Here is a 19,300-nt window from a genome sequence, read left to right as displayed (position 1 = left end):
GAATTTCTGATCCGATTCGGTGGTTCGACGCATACTCAGTTTTTTCTCCGGCTCGGTGAACGTACCCCTTGGGCAGTAATAGCAAAATTTCGAACGGGCCGCGGGGTGGCGTCAGGGCATAATTATTGATCCGATTCTTTCGTATGTGTATAAATGTTGTATGGAAGTCTCCAAGACCTAATTTCTGATCCGATTCAATATTTCGACACATTCTCAGGTTTTTCTCCAGCTCGGCGAACATACCCCTTTGGCAATACTGGCAAAATTGTGAACGGGCCGCAGGGCATAATTATTGATCTGATTCTTTCGTATGTGTATAAAATATTGTATGGTAGTCTCCAAGACCAAATTTCTTATTCGATTCGGTGGTTCGACCCACACTCAGTTTTTTCTCCGACTCGGTGTACATACTCCTTTGGCAACACTGGAAAATTTCGAACGCCACCGGTATGGCGTCAAGGCATAATTATTGATCCGATTCTTTCGTATGTGTATAATAAATTTTATGGAAGTCACCAAGACCAAATTTCTGATCCGATTCAGTGGTTCGACGCATACTCAGTTTTTTCTCCGGCTCGGTGAACATACCTCTTTGGCAATAATGGCAAAATTTCGAACGGACCGCGGGGGAGGCGGTAGGGCATAATTATTAATCCGATTCATTCGTTTGTGTATAAAATATTGTATGGAAGTCTCCAAGACCGAATTTCTTATCCGATTAGGTGGTTCGATGCATACACAGTTTTTTCTCCAGCTCGGTGAACGTACCCATTTGTCAATAATGGCAAAATTTCAAACGGGGACCGGGGTGGCTTCAAGGCATAATTATTGATCTGATTCATTCGTATGTGTATAGAATATTGTATGTAAGTCTCCAAGACCGAATTTCTGATCCGATTCAGTGGTTCGACACATTCTCAGTTTTTTCTCCAGCTCGGTGAACATAGCCCTTTGGCAATACTGGCAAAATTTCAAACGGGGACCGGGGTGGCGTCAAGGCATAAATATTGATCCGAATCTTTCGTATGTGTATAAAATATTGTATGGAAGTCTCCAAGACCGAATTTCTGATCTGATTCAGTGGTTCGACACATTCTCAGTTTTTCCTCCAACTCGGTGAACATACCCTTTTGACAATACTGGAAAATTTCGAATGGGCCCCGGGGTGGCGTCAAGGAATAACTATTGATCCGATTCTTTCGTATTTGTATAAAATATTGTATGGAAGTAACCACGACCGAATTTCTGATCCGATTCAGTGGTTCGACGCATACTCCGTTTTTTCTCCGGCTCGGTGAACATACCCTTGGCAATAATGGCAAAATTTCGAACGGGCCATGGGGTGGTCTCAGGGCATAATTATTGATCCGATTCTTTCGTATGTGTATAAAATATTTAATGGAAGTCTCCAATATCGAATTTCTGATCCGATTCAGTGGTTCGAACCACGCTAAGTTTTTTCTCCGACTCGATGAACATACCCCTTTGTCAATAATGGATAAATTTCAAACGGGTCGCGTGGAGGTGTCAGGGCATAATTATTGATCCGATTCTTTCGTATGTGTATAAAATATTGTATGAAAGTCTCCAAGACCGTATTTCTGAACCGATTCAGCGGTTCGACGCATACTCAGTTTTTTCCCCGGCTCGGTGAAAATACCCCTTTGGCAATACTGGCAAAATTTCGAACGGGCCGCGGTTTTGCGTTATGGCATAATTATTGATCCGATTCTCTCGCATATGTATAAAATATTGTAGGAAAGTCTCCAAGACCGAATTTCTGATCCGATTCATTGGTTCGACGCATACTCAGTTTTTTCTCCGGCTCGGTGGACATACCTCTTTGGCAATAATGACAAAATTTAGAATGGCGTTAGGGCAAAATTATTGATCTGATTCCTTCGTATGTGTATAAAATATTATATGGAATTCTCCAAGACCGAATTTCTGATCCGATTCAGTGGTTCGACCAGACTAAGTTTTTTCTCCGGCTCTGTGAAAATACCCCTTTGCCAATGATGGCAAAATTTCAAACGGGCCCCAAGGTGGCGTCAGGGCATAATTATTGATCCGATTCTTTCTTATGTGTATAAAATATTGTATGGAAGTCTCCAGGACCGAATTTCTGATCCGATTCAGGGGTTCGACGCATACTCAGTTATTTCTCCTGCTCGGTGAACATACCCCTTTGACAATAATGGCAAAATCTCGAATGGGCCTAGGGTGGCGTCAAGGCATAATTATTGATCCGATTCTTTCGTATGTGTATAAAATATTGTATGGAAGTCTCCAAAACCGAATTTCTGATCCGATTCTATGATTCGACGCATAGCCAGTTTTTTCTCATGCTCGGTGAAGGTACCCTTTGGCAATAATGGCAAATTTTTGAACGGGCCCCGTGGTGGCGTCAGGGCATAATTATTGATTCGATTCTTTCGTATGTGTATAAAATACTGTATGGAGGTCTCCTAGACCGAAATTCTGATCAGGGGTTCGACGCATACTTAGTTTTTTCACAGGGTCGGTGAACATACCCTTTTGGCAATAATGGCAAAAATTTCAAACGGGCCTGGGGTGGCGTTAGGGCATAATTATTGATCCGATTCTTTCGTATGTGTATAAATAATTGTATTAAAGTCTCCAAGACCGAATTTCTGATCCGATTCAGTGGTTCATCCCACACTCAGTTTTTCTCCGGCTCGGTGAACATACCCCTTTGTCAATACTGGAAAATTTCGAACGGCCCTGGGGTGGCGTCAAGGCATAATTATTGATCCGATTCTTTCGTATGTGTATAAAATATTGTATGGAAGTCTCCAAGACCGAATTTCTGAACCGATTCAGTGGTTCGACGCATACTCAGTTTTTTCCCCGGCTCGGTGAAAATACCCCTTTGGCAATACGGTCAAAACTTCGAACGGGCCATGGGGTGGTCTCAGGGCATAATTATTGATCCGATTCTTGCGTATGTGTATAAAAAATTGTATGGAAATAACCACGACCGAATTTCTGATCCGATTCAGTGGTTCGACGCGTACTCAGTTTTTTCTCCGGTTCGGTGAACATACCTCTTTGGCAATAATGGCTAAATTTCGAACGGGCCGCGGGGGTGGCGGTAGGGCATAATTATTGATCTGATTCTTTCGTTTGTGTATAAAGTATTGTATGAAAGTCTCCTAGACCGAATTTCTTATCCGATTAGGTGGTTCGATGCATACTGAGTTTTTTCTCCAGCTCGGTGAACGTACCCATTTGGCAATAATGGAAAATTTTCAAACGGGGATCGGGGTGGCGTCAAGGCATAATTATTGATCTGATTCTTTCGTATGTGTATAAAATATTGTATGGAAGTCTCCAAGACTGAATTACTGATCCGATTCAGTGGTTCGACACCTTTTCAGTTTTTTCTCCAGCTCGGTGTACATACCCCTTTGGCAATACTGGAAAATTTCGAACGGCCCCGAGTGGCGTCAAGGCATAATTATTAATCCGATTCTTTCGTATGTGTATAAAAAATTGTATGGAAGTCACCAAGACCGAATTTCTGATCCGCTTCAGTGGTTCGACGCATACTTAGTTTTTTCTCCGGCTCGGTGAACATACCTCTTTGGCAATAATGCTAAATTTCGAACGGGCCGCGGGGTGTCGTTAAGGCAAAACTATTGATCCTATTCTTTCGTATGTGTATAAAATATTGTATGGAAGTCACCACGACCGAATTTCTGATCCGATTCCGTGGTTCGACGCATACTCAGTTTTTTCTCCGGCTCGGTGAACGTACCCATTTGGCAATAATGTCAAAATTTCAAACGGGGACCGGGGTGGCGTCAAGACATAATTATTGATCTGATTCTTTCGTATGTGTATAAAATATTGTTCGGAAGTCTCCAAGACCGAATTTCTGATCCGATTCAGTGGTTCGACACATTCTCATTTTTTTCTCCAGCTAGGTGAACATACCCCTTTGGCAATACGGGAAAAATTTCAAACGGGGACCGGGGTGGCGTCACGGCATAATTATTGATCCGATTCTTTCGTATGTGTATAAAATATTGTATGGAAGTCTCCAAGACCAAATTTCTGATCCGATTCAGTGGTTCGACACATTCTCAGTTTTTTCTCCAGCTCGGTGAACATACCCCTTTGGCAATACTGGAAAATTTCGAACCGCCCCGGGATGGCGTCAAGGCATAATTATTGATTCGATTCTTTCGTATGAATATAAAAACTTGTATGGAAGTCACCAAGACCAAATTTTTGATACGATTCAGTGTTTCGACGGATACTCAGTTTTTTCTCCGGCTCGGTGAACATACCTCTTTGGTAATAATGGCAAAATTTCGAACGGGCCGCGGGGTGGCGGTAGGGCATAATTATTGATCCGATTCTTCCGTTTGTGTATAAAATATTGTATGGAAGTCTCCAAGATCGAACTTCTTATCCGATTCGGTGGTTCGATGCATACTCAGTTTTTTCTCCAGCTCGGTGAACGTACCCATTTGGCAATTATGGAAAATTTTCAAACGGGCCCCGGGGTGGCGTCAAGGCATAATTATTGATCTGATTCTTTCGTATGTGTATTAAATATTGTATGGAAGTCTCCAAGACCGAATTTCTGATCCGATTCAGTAGTTCGACCCATTCTCAGTTTTTTCTCTGGCTCGGTGAACGTATCCCTTTGTCAATACTGGAAAATTTCGAACGGCCCCGGGGTGGATTCAGGGCATAACTATTGATCCGATTCTTTCGTATGTGTATAAAATACTGTATGGAAGTCTCCAAGACCGAATTTCTGAACCGATTCAGTGGTTCGACGCATAATCAGTTTTTTCCCAGGCTCGATGAAAATACCCCTTTGGCAATACGGGCAAAATTTCGAACGGGCCATGGGGTGGTCTCAGGGCATAATTATTGATCCGATTCTTTCGTATGTGTATAAAAAATTGTATGGAAGTCACCAAGACCGAATTTTTCATCCGATTCAGTGGTTTGACGCATACTCAGTTTTTTTCCCGGTTCGGTGAACATACCTCTTTGGCAATAATGGCTAAATTTCGAACGGGCCGCGTGGGTGGCGGTAGGGCATAATTATTGATCCGATTCTTTCGTTTGTGTATAAAATATTGTATGGAAGACTCCAAGACCGAATTTCTTATCCGATTAGGGGTTTCGATGCATACTCAGTTTTTTCTCCAGCTCGGTGAACGTACCTATTTGGCAATAATGGCAAAATTTCAAACGGGGACCGGGGTGTCGTCAAGGCATAATTATTGATCTGATTCTTTCGTATGTGTATAAAATATTATATGGAAGTCTCCAAGACCGAATTTTTGATCCGATTCAGTGTTTCGACACATTCTCAGTTTTTTCTCCAGCTCGGTGAACATACCCCTTTGGCAATACTGGCAAAATTTCAAACGGGGACCGGGGTAGCGTCAAGGCATAATTATTGATCCGATTCTTTCGTATGTGTATAAAATATTGTATGGAAGTCTCCAAGACCGAATTTCTGATCCGATTCAGTGGTTCGACACATTCTCAGTTTTTTCTCCAGCTCGGTGAACATACCCCTTTGACAATACTGGAAAATTTCGAATGGGCCCCGGGGTGGCGTTAAGGCATAACTATTGATCCGATTCTTTCGTATGTGTATAAAATATTGTATGGAAGTCTACACGACCGAATTTCTGATCCGATTCAGTGGTTCGACGCATACTCAGTTTTTTCTCCGGCTCGGTGAACATACCCCTTTGGCGATAATGGCAAAATTTCGAACGGGCCGCGGGGTGTCGTCAGGGCATAAATATTAATCCGATTCTTTCGTATGTGTATAAAATACTGTATGGAAGTCTCCAAGACCGAATTTCTGAACCTATTCAGTGGTTCGACGCATACTCAGTTTTTTCCCCGGCTCGCTGAAAATACTCCTTTGGCAATACGGGCAAAATTTCGAACGGTCCATGGGGTGGTCTCAGGGCATAATTGTTGATCCGATTCTTTCGTATGTGTATAAAATATTTAATGGAAGTCTCCAATATCGAATTTCTGATCCGATTCAGTGGTTCGAACCACGCTAAGTTTTTTCTCCGGCTCGATGAACATACCCCTTTGTCAATAATGGCTAAATTTCAAACGGGTCGCGTGGAGGCGTCAGGGCATAATTATTGATCCGATTCTTTCGTATGTGTATAAAATATTGTATGAAAGTCTCCAAGACCGTATTTCTGAACCGATTCAGCTGTTCGACGCATACTCATTTTTTTCCCCGGCTCGGTGAAAATACCCCTTTGGCAATACTGGCAAAATTTCGAACTGGCCGCGGGTTTGCGTTATGGCATAATTATTGATCCGATTCTCTCGCATATGTATAAAATATTGTAGGAAAGTCTCCAAGACCGAATTTCTGATCCGATTCATTGGTTCGACGCATACTCAGTTTTTTCTCCGGCCGCGGGGTGGCGTTAAGGCATAACTATTAATCCGAATTTCTGTACTCAGTTTTTTCTCCGGCTAGGTGAACATACCTCTTTGGCAATAATGGCTAAATTTCGAACGGGCTCCGGGGGTGGCTGTAAGGCATAACTATTGATCTGATTCTTTCGTTTGTGTATAAAATATTGTATGGAAGTCTCTAAGACCGAATTTCTTATCCGATTAGGTGGTTCGACGTATACTCAGTTTTTTCTCCAGTTCGGTGAACGTACCCATTTGGCAATAATGGCAAAATTTCAAACGGGGACCGGGGTGGCGTCAAGGCATAATTATTGATCTGATTCTTTCGTATGTGTATAAAATATTATATGGAAGTCTCCAAGACCGAATTTCTGATCCGATTCAGTGGTTCGACCAGACTAAGTTTTTTCCCCGGCTCGGTGAATATACCCCTTTTGGCAATACTGGCAAATTTCGAACGGGCCGCGGGGTGGCTTCAGGGCATAATTATTGATCCGATTCTTTCGTATGTGTATAAAATATTGTATGGAAGTTTCCAAGACCGAATTTCTGAATCGATTCAATGGTTTGACGCATACTCAGTTTTTTCCCGGCTCGGTGAATATACCCCTTTTGGCAATACTGGCAAATTTCGAATGGGCCGCGGGGTGGCGTCAGGGCATAATTATTGATCCGATTCTTTCGTATGTGTATAAAATATTGTATGGAAGCCTTCAAGACTGAATTTCTGATCCGATTCAGTGGTTCGACGCATACTCAGTTTTTTCCCCGGCTCGGTGAAACTACCCCTTTGGCAATACGGGAAAAATTTCGAACGGGCCATGGGGTAGTCTCAGGGCATAATTATTGATCCGATTCTTTCGTATGTGTATAAAATATTGTATGGAAGTCTCCAAGACCGTATTTCTGAACCGATTCAGCGGTTCGACGCATACTCAGTTTTTCTCCGGCTCGGTGAAAATACCCCTTTGGCAATACTGGCAAAATTTCGAACGGGCCGCGGGTTTGCGTTATGGCATAATTATTGATCCGATTCTCTCGTATATGTATAAAATATTGTAGGAAATTCTCCAAGACCGAATTTCTGATCCGATTCTATGGTTCGACGCATAGCCAGTTTTTTCTCATGCTCGGTGAACATACCCCTTTGGCAATAATGGCAAATTTTTGAACGGGCCCCGTGGTGGCGTCAGGGCATAATTATTGATTCGATTCTTTCGTATGTGTATAAAATATTGTATGCAGGTCTCCAAGACCGAATTTCTGATATGATTCAGGGGTTCGACGCATACTTAGTTTTTCTCAGGGTCGGTGAACATACCCTTTTGGCAATAATGGCAAAATTTCGAGCGGGCCCCGGGGTGGCGTCAAGACATAATTATTGATTCGATTCTTTCATATGTGTATAAAATATTGTATGGTAGTCTCCAAGATCGAATTTCTGATCCGATTCAGTGGTTCGACGCATACTAAGTTTTTTCTCAGGCTCGCTGAACGTACCTCTTTGGCAATAATGGCAAAATTTCAAACGGGGACCGGGGTGGCGTCAAGGCATAATTATAGATCCGATTCTTTCGTATGTGTATAAAATATTGTATGGAATTCTCCATGACTGAATTTCTGATCCGATTTAGTGGTTCGACACATTCTCAATTTTTTCAACATATCGGTGAACATACCCCTTTGGCAATACTGGCAAAATTTTGAACGGGCCGCGGGGTGGCTTAAGAGCATAATTATTGATCTGATTCTTTCGTATGTGTATAAAATATTGTATAGTAGTCTCCAAGACTGAATTTTTGATTCGATTCGGTGGTTCGTCCCACACTCAGTTTTTTCTCCGGCTCGGTGAACATACCCCTTTGTCAATACTGGAAAATTTCGACCGGCCCCGGGGTGGCGTCAAGGCATAATTATTGATCCGATTCTTTCGTATGTGTATAAAATATTGTATGGAAGCCTCCAAGACTGAATTTCTGATCCGATTCAGTGGTTCGACGCATACTTAGTTTTTTCCCCGGCTCGGTGAAACTACCCGTTTGGCAATACTGGAAAAATTTCGAACGGGCCATGGGGTAATCTAAGGGCATAATTATTGATCCGATTCTTTCGTATGTGTAAAAAATATTGTATGTAAGTCTCCAATATCGAATTTCTAATCCGATTCAGTGGTTCGAACCACACTAAGTTTTTTCTCCGGCTCGATGAACATACCCCGTTGTCAATATTGCCTAAATTTCGAACGGGCCACGGGGTGGCGTCAGGGCATAATTATTGATCCGATTCTTTCGTATGTGTATAAATTATTGGATGCAAGTATCTAAGACCGTATTTCTGAACCGATTCAGCGGTTCGACGCATACTCAGTTTTTCCCCGGCTCGGTGAAAATACCTCTTTGGCAATACTGGCAAAATTTCGAACGGGCCGCGGGTTTGCGTTATGGCATAATTATTGATCCGATTCTCTCGTATATGTATAAAATATTGTAGGAAAGTCTCCAAGACCGAATTTCTGATCCGATTCTATGGTTCGACGCATAGCCAGTTTTTTCTCATGCTCGGTGAACATACCCCTTTGGCAATAATGGCAAATTTTTAAACGGACCCCGTGGTGGCGTCAGGGCATAATTATTGATTCGATTCTTTCGTATGTGTATAAAATATTTAATGGAGGTCTCCAAGACCGAATTTCTGATCTGATTCAGGGGTTCGACGCATACTTAGTTATTTCTCAGGGTCGGTGAACATAACCTTTTGGCAATAATGGAAAAATTTCGAGCGGGCCTCGGGGTGGCGTCATGACATAATTATTGATCCGATTCTTTCATATGTGTATAAAATATTGTATGGTAGTCTCCAAGACCGAATTTCTGATCCGATTCAGTGGTTCGACGCATACTAAGTTTTTCTCAGGCTCGGTGAACGTACCTCTTTGGCAATAATGGCAAAATTTCAAACGGGGACCGGGGTGGCGTCAAGGCATAATTATTGATCCGATTCTTTCGTATGTGTATAAAATATTGTATGGAAGTCTGCAAGACCGAATTTTTGATCCGATTTAGTGGTTCGACACATTCTCAGTTTTTTATCCATCTCGGTGAACATACCCCTTTGGCAATACTGGCAAAATTTTGAACGGGCCGCGGGGTGGATTCAGAGCATATTTATTGATCTGATTCTTTCGTATGTATATAAAATATTGTATGGTAGTCTCCAAGAATGAATTTTTGATTCGATTCGGTGGTTCGCCCCACACTCAGTTTTTTCTCCGGCTCGGTGAACATACCCCTTTGTCAATACTGGAAAATTTCGACCGGCCCCGGGGTGGCGTCAAGGCATAATTATTGATCCGATTCTTTCGTATGTGTATAAAATATTGTATGGAAGCCTCCAAGACTGAATTTCTGATCCGATTCAGTGGTTCGACGCATACTTAGTTTTTTCCCCGGCTCGGTGAAACTACCCGTTTGGCAATACTGGAAAAATTTCGAACGGGCCATGGGGTAATCTAAGGGCATAATTATTGATCCGATTCTTTCGTATGTGTAAAAAATATTGTATGTAAGTCTCCAATATCGAATTTTAATCCGATTCAGTGGTTCAAACCACACTATGTTTTTTCTCCGGCTCGATAAACATACCCCGTTGTCAATATTGCCTAAATTTCGAACGGGCCACGGGGTGGCGTCAGGGCATAATTATTGATCCGATTCTTTCGTATGTGTATAAATTATTGGATGCAAGTATCTAAGACCGTATTTCTGAACCGATTCAGCGGTTCGACGCATACTCAGTTTTTCCCCGGCTCGGTGAAAATACCTCTTTGGCAATACTGGCAAAATTTCGAACGGGCCGCGGGTTTGCGTTATGGCATAATTATTGATCCGATTCTCTCGTATATGTATAAAATATTGTAGGAAAGTCTCCAAGACCGAATTTCTGATCCGATTCTATGGTTCGACGCATAGCCAGTTTTTTCTCATGCTCGGTGAACATACCCCTTTGGCAATAATGGCAAATTTTTAAACGGACCCCGTGGTGGCGTCAGGGCATAATTATTGATTCGATTCTTTCGTATGTGTATAAAATATTGAATGGAGGTCTCCAAGACCGAATTTCTGATCTGATTCAGGGGTTCGACGCATACTTAGTTATTTCTCAGGGTCGGTGAACATAACCTTTTGGCAATAATGGAAAAATTTCGAGCGGGCCTCGGGGTGGCGTCATGACATAATTATTGATCCGATTCTTTCATATGTGTATAAAATATTGTATGGTAGTCTCCAAGACCGAATTTCTGATCCGATTCAGTGGTTCGACGCATACTAAGTTTTTCTCAGGCTCGGTGAACGTACCTCTTTGGCAATAATGGCAAAATTTCAAACGGGGACCGGGGTGGCGTCAAGGCATAATTATTGATCCGATTCTTTCGTATGTGTATAAAATATTGTATGGAAGTCTGCAAGACCGAATTTTTGATCCGATTTAGTGGTTCGACACATTCTCAGTTTTTTATCCATCTCGGTGAACATACCCCTTTGGCAATACTGGCAAAATTTTGAACGGGCCGCGGGGTGGATTCAGAGCATATTTATTGATCTGATTCTTTCGTATGTATATAAAATATTGTATGGTAGTCTCCAAGAACGAATTTTTGATTCGATTCGGTGGTTCGCCCCACACTCAGTTTTTTCTCCGGCTCGGTGAACATACCCCTTTGTCAATACTGGAAAATTTCGACCGGCCCCGGGGTGGCGTCAAGGCATAATTATTGATCCGATTCTTTCGTATGTGTATAAAATATTGTATGGAAGCCTCCAAGACTGAATTTCTGATCCGATTCAGTGGTTCGACGCATACTTAGTTTTTTCCCCGGCTCGGTGAAACTACCCGTTTGGCAATACTGGAAAAATTTCGAACGGGCCATGGGGTAATCTAAGGGCATAATTATTGATCCGATTCTTTCGTATGTGTAAAAAATATTGTATGTAAGTCTCCAATATCGAATTTCTAATCCGATTCAGTGGTTCGAACCACACTAAGTTTTTTCTCCGGCTCGATGAACATACCCCGTTGTCAATATTGCCTAAATTTCGAACGGGCCACGGGGTGGCGTCAGGGCATAATTATTGATCCGATTCTTTCGTATGTGTATAAATTATTGGATGCAAGTATCTAAGACCGTATTTCTGAACCGATTCAGCGGTTCGACGCATACTCAGTTTTTCCCCGGCTCGGTGAAAATACCTCTTTGGCAATACTGGCAAAATTTCGAACGGGCCGCGGGTTTGCGTTATGGCATAATTATTGATCCGATTCTCTCGTATATGTATAAAATATTGTAGGAAAGTCTCCAAGACCGAATTTCTGATCCGATTCTATGGTTCGACGCATAGCCAGTTTTTTCTCATGCTCGGTGAACATACCCCTTTGGCAATAATGGCAAATTTTTAAACGGACCCCGTGGTGGCGTCAGGGCATAATTATTGATTCGATTCTTTCGTATGTGTATAAAATATTTAATGGAGGTCTCCAAGACCGAATTTCTGATCTGATTCAGGGGTTCGACGCATACTTAGTTATTTCTCAGGGTCGGTGAACATAACCTTTTGGCAATAATGGAAAAATTTCGAGCGGGCCTCGGGGTGGCGTCATGACATAATTATTGATCCGATTCTTTCATATGTGTATAAAATATTGTATGGTAGTCTCCAAGACCGAATTTCTGATCCGATTCAGTGGTTCGACGCATACTAAGTTTTTCTCAGGCTCGGTGAACGTACCTCTTTGGCAATAATGGCAAAATTTCAAACGGGGACCGGGGTGGCGTCAAGGCATAATTATTGATCCGATTCTTTCGTATGTGTATAAAATATTGTATGGAAGTCTGCAAGACCGAATTTTTGATCCGATTTAGTGGTTCGACACATTCTCAGTTTTTTATCCATCTCGGTGAACATACCCCTTTGGCAATACTGGCAAAATTTTGAACGGGCCGCGGGGTGGATTCAGAGCATATTTATTGATCTGATTCTTTCGTATGTATATAAAATATTGTATGGTAGTCTCCAAGAACGAATTTTTGATTCGATTCGGTGGTTCGCCCCACACTCAGTTTTTTCTCCGGCTCGGTGAACATACCCCTTTGTCAATACTGGAAAATTTCGACCGGCCCCGGGGTGGCGTCAAGGCATAATTATTGATCCGATTCTTTCGTATGTGTATAAAATATTGTATGGAAGCCTCCAAGACTGAATTTCTGATCCGATTCAGTGGTTCGACGCATACTTAGTTTTTTCCCCGGCTCGGTGAAACTACCCGTTTGGCAATACTGGAAAAATTTCGAACGGGCCATGGGGTAATCTAAGGGCATAATTATTGATCCGATTCTTTCGTATGTGTAAAAAATATTGTATGTAAGTCTCCAATATCGAATTTCTAATCCGATTCAGTGGTTCGAACCACACTAAGTTTTTTCTCCGGCTCGATGAACATACCCCGTTGTCAATATTGCCTAAATTTCGAACGGGCCACGGGGTGGCGTCAGGGCATAATTATTGATCCGATTCTTTCGTATGTGTATAAATTATTGGATGCAAGTATCTAAGACCGTATTTCTGAACCGATTCAGCGGTTCGACGCATACTCAGTTTTTCCCCGGCTCGGTGAAAATACCTCTTTGGCAATACTGGCAAAATTTCGAACGGGCCGCGGGTTTGCGTTATGGCATAATTATTGATCCGATTCTCTCGTATATGTATAAAATATTGTAGGAAAGTCTCCAAGACCGAATTTCTGATCCGATTCTATGGTTCGACGCATAGCCAGTTTTTTCTCATGCTCGGTGAACATACCCCTTTGGCAATAATGGCAAATTTTTAAACGGACCCCGTGGTGGCGTCAGGGCATAATTATTGATTCGATTCTTTCGTATGTGTATAAAATATTTAATGGAGGTCTCCAAGACCGAATTTCTGATCTGATTCAGGGGTTCGACGCATACTTAGTTATTTCTCAGGGTCGGTGAACATAACCTTTTGGCAATAATGGAAAAATTTCGAGCGGGCCTCGGGGTGGCGTCATGACATAATTATTGATCCGATTCTTTCATATGTGTATAAAATATTGTATGGTAGTCTCCAAGACCGAATTTCTGATCCGATTCAGTGGTTCGACGCATACTAAGTTTTTCTCAGGCTCGGTGAACGTACCTCTTTGGCAATAATGGCAAAATTTCAAACGGGGACCGGGGTGGCGTCAAGGCATAATTATTGATCCGATTCTTTCGTATGTGTATAAAATATTGTATGGAAGTCTGCAAGACCGAATTTTTGATCCGATTTAGTGGTTCGACACATTCTCAGTTTTTTATCCATCTCGGTGAACATACCCCTTTGGCAATACTGGGAAAATTTGAACGGGCCGTGGGGTGGATTCAGAGCATATTTATTGATCTGATTCTTTCGTATGTATATAAAATATTGTATGGTAGTCTCCAAGACCGAATTTTTGATTCGATTCGGTGGTTCGCCCCACACTCAGTTTTTTCTCCAGCTCGGTGAACATACCCCTTTTTCAATACTGGAAAATTTCGAACGGCCCCGGGGTGGATTCAGGGCATAACTATTGATCCGATTCTTTCGTATGTGTATAAAATACTGTATGGAAGTCTCCAAGACCGAACTTCTGAAACGATTCAGTGGTTCGACGCATACTCAGTTTTTTCCCTGGCTCGGTGAAAATACCCCTTTGGCAATACGGGCAAAATTTCGAACGGGCCATGGGGTGGTCTCATGGCATAATTATTGATCCGATTCTTTCTTATGTGTATAAAAAATTGTATGGAAGTCACCAAGACCGAATTTCTGATCCGCTTCAGTGGTTCGACGCATACTTAGTGTTTTCTCCGGCTCGGTGAACATACCTCTTTGGCAATAATGGCTAAATTTCGAACGGGCCGCGGGGTGTCGTTAAGGCAAAACTATTGATCCGATTCTTTCGTATGTGTATAAAATATTGTATGGAAGTCACCACGACCGAATTTCTGATCCGATTCCGTGGTTCGACGCATACTCAGTTTTTTCTCCGGCTCGGTGAACGTACCCATTTGGCAATAATGTCAAAATTTCAAACGGGGACCGGGGTGGCGTCAAGACATAATTATTGATCTGATTCTTTCGTATGTGTATAAAATATTATATGGAAGTCTCCAAGACCGAATTTCTGATCCGATTCAGTGGTTCGACCAGACTAAGTTTTTTCTCCGGCTCGGTGAACATACCCCTTTGTCAATACTGGAAAATTTCGACCGGCCCCGGGGTGGCGTCAAGGCATAATTATTGATCCGATTCTTTCGTATGTGTATAAAATATTGTATGGAAGCCTCCAAGACTGAATTTCTGATCCGATTCAGTGGTTCGACGCATACTTAGTTTTTTCCCCGGCTCGGTGAAACTACCCGTTTGGCAATACTGGAAAAATTTCGAACGGGCCATGGGGTAATCTAAGGGCATAATTATTGATCCGATTCTTTCGTATGTGTAAAAAATATTGTATGTAAGTCTCCAATATCGAATTTCTAATCCGATTCAGTGGTTCGAACCACACTAAGTTTTTTCTCCGGCTCGATGAACATACCCCGTTGTCAATATTGCCTAAATTTCGAACGGGCCACGGGGTGGCGTCAGGGCATAATTATTGATCCGATTCTTTCGTATGTGTATAAATTATTGGATGCAAGTATCTAAGACCGTATTTCTGAACCGATTCAGCGGTTCGACGCATACTCAGTTTTTCCCCGGCTCGGTGAAAATACCTCTTTGGCAATACTGGCAAAATTTCGAACGGGCCGCGGGTTTGCGTTATGGCATAATTATTGATCCGATTCTCTCGTATATGTATAAAATATTGTAGGAAAGTCTCCAAGACCGAATTTCTGATCCGATTCTATGGTTCGACGCATAGCCAGTTTTTTCTCATGCTCGGTGAACATACCCCTTTGGCAATAATGGCAAATTTTTAAACGGACCCCGTGGTGGCGTCAGGGCATAATTATTGATTCGATTCTTTCGTATGTGTATAAAATATTTAATGGAGGTCTCCAAGACCGAATTTCTGATCTGATTCAGGGGTTCGACGCATACTTAGTTATTTCTCAGGGTCGGTGAACATAACCTTTTGGCAATAATGGAAAAATTTCGAGCGGGCCTCGGGGTGGCGTCATGACATAATTATTGATCCGATTCTTTCATATGTGTATAAAATATTGTATGGTAGTCTCCAAGACCGAATTTCTGATCCGATTCAGTGGTTCGACGCATACTAAGTTTTTCTCAGGCTCGGTGAACGTACCTCTTTGGCAATAATGGCAAAATTTCAAACGGGGACCGGGGTGGCGTCAAGGCATAATTATTGATCCGATTCTTTCGTATGTGTATAAAATATTGTATGGAAGTCTGCAAGACCGAATTTTTGATCCGATTTAGTGGTTCGACACATTCTCAGTTTTTTATCCATCTCGGTGAACATACCCCTTTGGCAATACTGGCAAAATTTTGAACGGGCCGCGGGGTGGATTCAGAGCATATTTATTGATCTGATTCTTTCGTATGTATATAAAATATTGTATGGTAGTCTCCAAGAACGAATTTTTGATTCGATTCGGTGGTTCGCCCCACACTCAGTTTTTTCTCCGGCTCGGTGAACATACCCCTTTGTCAATACTGGAAAATTTCGACCGGCCCCGGGGTGGCGTCAAGGCATAATTATTGATCCGATTCTTTCGTATGTGTATAAAATATTGTATGGAAGCCTCCAAGACTGAATTTCTGATCCGATTCAGTGGTTCGACGCATACTTAGTTTTTTCCCCGGCTCGGTGAAACTACCCGTTTGGCAATACTGGAAAAATTTCGAACGGGCCATGGGGTAATCTAAGGGCATAATTATTGATCCGATTCTTTCGTATGTGTAAAAAATATTGTATGTAAGTCTCCAATATCGAATTTCTAATCCGATTCAGTGGTTCGAACCACACTAAGTTTTTTCTCCGGCTCGATGAACATACCCCGTTGTCAATATTGCCTAAATTTCGAACGGGCCACGGGGTGGCGTCAGGGCATAATTATTGATCCGATTCTTTCGTATGTGTATAAATTATTGGATGCAAGTATCTAAGACCGTATTTCTGAACCGATTCAGCGGTTCGACGCATACTCAGTTTTTCCCCGGCTCGGTGAAAATACCTCTTTGGCAATACTGGCAAAATTTCGAACGGGCCGCGGGTTTGCGTTATGGCATAATTATTGATCCGATTCTCTCGTATATGTATAAAATATTGTAGGAAAGTCTCCAAGACCGAATTTCTGATCCGATTCTATGGTTCGACGCATAGCCAGTTTTTTCTCATGCTCGGTGAACATACCCCTTTGGCAATAATGGCAAATTTTTAAACGGACCCCGTGGTGGCGTCAGGGCATAATTATTGATTCGATTCTTTCGTATGTGTATAAAATATTTAATGGAGGTCTCCAAGACCGAATTTCTGATCTGATTCAGGGGTTCGACGCATACTTAGTTATTTCTCAGGGTCGGTGAACATAACCTTTTGGCAATAATGGAAAAATTTCGAGCGGGCCTCGGGGTGGCGTCATGACATAATTATTGATCCGATTCTTTCATATGTGTATAAAATATTGTATGGTAGTCTCCAAGACCGAATTTCTGATCCGATTCAGTGGTTCGACGCATACTAAGTTTTTCTCAGGCTCGGTGAACGTACCTCTTTGGCAATAATGGCAAAATTTCAAACGGGGACCGGGGTGGCGTCAAGGCATAATTATTGATCCGATTCTTTCGTATGTGTATAAAATATTGTATGGAAGTCTGCAAGACCGAATTTTTGATCCGATTTAGTGGTTCGACACATTCTCAGTTTTTTATCCATCTCGGTGAACATACCCCTTTGGCAATACTGGGAAAATTTGAACGGGCCGTGGGGTGGATTCAGAGCATATTTATTGATCTGATTCTTTCGTATGTATATAAAATATTGTATGGTAGTCTCCAAGACCGAATTTTTGATTCGATTCGGTGGTTCGCCCCACACTCAGTTTTTTCTCCAGCTCGGTGAACATACCCCTTTTTCAATACTGGAAAATTTCGAACGGCCCCGGGGTGGATTCAGGGCATAACTATTGATCCGATTCTTTCGTATGTGTATAAAATACTGTATGGAAGTCTCCAAGACCGAACTTCTGAAACGATTCAGTGGTTCGACGCATACTCAGTTTTTTCCCTGGCTCGGTGAAAATACCCCTTTGGCAATACGGGCAAAATTTCGAACGGGCCATGGGGTGGTCTCATGGCATAATTATTGATCCGATTCTTTCTTATGTGTATAAAAAATTGTATGGAAGTCACCAAGACCGAATTTCTGATCCGCTTCAGTGGTTCGACGCATACTTAGTGTTTTCTCCGGCTCGGTGAACATACCTCTTTGGCAATAATGGCTAAATTTCGAACGGGCCGCGGGGTGTCGTTAAGGCAAAACTATTGATCCGATTCTTTCGTATGTGTATAAAATATTGTATGGAAGTCACCACGACCGAATTTCTGATCCGATTCCGTGGTTCGACGCATACTCAGTTTTTTCTCCGGCTCGGTGAACGTACCCATTTGGCAATAATGTCAAAATTTCAAACGGGGACCGGGGTGGCGTCAAGACATAATTATTGATCTGATTCTTTCGTATGTGTATAAAATATTATATGGAAGTCTCCAAGACCGAATTTCTGATCCGATTCAGTGGTTCGACCAGACTAAGTTTTTTCTCCGGCTCGGTGAACATACCCCTTTGTCAATACTGGAAAATTTCGACCGGCCCCGGGGTGGCGTCAAGGCATAATTATTGATCCGATTCTTTCGTATGTGTATAAAATATTGTATGGAAGCCTCCAAGACTGAATTTCTGATCCGATTCAGTGGTTCGACGCATACTTAGTTTTTTCCCCGGCTCGGTGAAACTACCCGTTTGGCAATACTGGAAAAATTTCGAACGGGCCATGGGGTAATCTAAGGGCATAATTATTGATCCGATTCTTTCGTATGTGTAAAAAATATTGTATGTAAGTCTCCAATATCGAATTTCTAATCCGATTCAGTGGTTCGAACCACACTAAGTTTTTTCTCCGGCTCGATGAACATACCCCGTTGTCAATATTGCCTAAATTTCGAACGGGCCACGGGGTGGCGTCAGGGCATAATTATTGATCCGATTCTTTCGTATGTGTATAAATTATTGGATGCAAGTATCTAAGACCGTATTTCTGAACCGATTCAGCGGTTCGACGCATACTCAGTTTTTCCCCGGCTCGGTGAAAATACCTCTTTGGCAATACTGGCAAAATTTCGAACGGGCCACGGGTTTGCGTTATGGCATAATTATTGATCCGATTCTCTCGTATATGTATAAAATATTGTAGGAAAGTCTCCAAGACCGAATTTCTGATCCGATTCTATGGTTCGACGCATAGCCAGTTTTTTCTCATGCTCGGTGAACATACCCCTTTGGCAATAATGGCAAATTTTTAAACGGACCCCGTGGTGGCGTCAGGGCATAATTATTGATTCGATTCTTTCGTATGTGTATAAAATATTTAATGGAGGTCTCCAAGACCGAATTTCTGATCTGATTCAGGGGTTCGACGCATACTTAGTTATTTCTCAGGGTCGGTGAACATAACCTTTTGGCAATAATGGAAAAATTTCGAGCGGGCCTCGGGGTGGCGTCATGACATAATTATTGATCCGATTCTTTCATATGTGTATAAAATATTGTATGGTAGTCT

Source organism: Bidens hawaiensis, unplaced genomic scaffold (assembly GCF_021521415.1).
Source record: "Bidens hawaiensis isolate Kalapana, Puna unplaced genomic scaffold, B.hawaiensis_p1.1 tig00006068_1, whole genome shotgun sequence".
In the NCBI taxonomy this organism is placed as follows: Eukaryota; Viridiplantae; Streptophyta; class Magnoliopsida; order Asterales; family Asteraceae; genus Bidens; species Bidens hawaiensis.
This window is presented reverse-complemented; position numbering follows the sequence as displayed.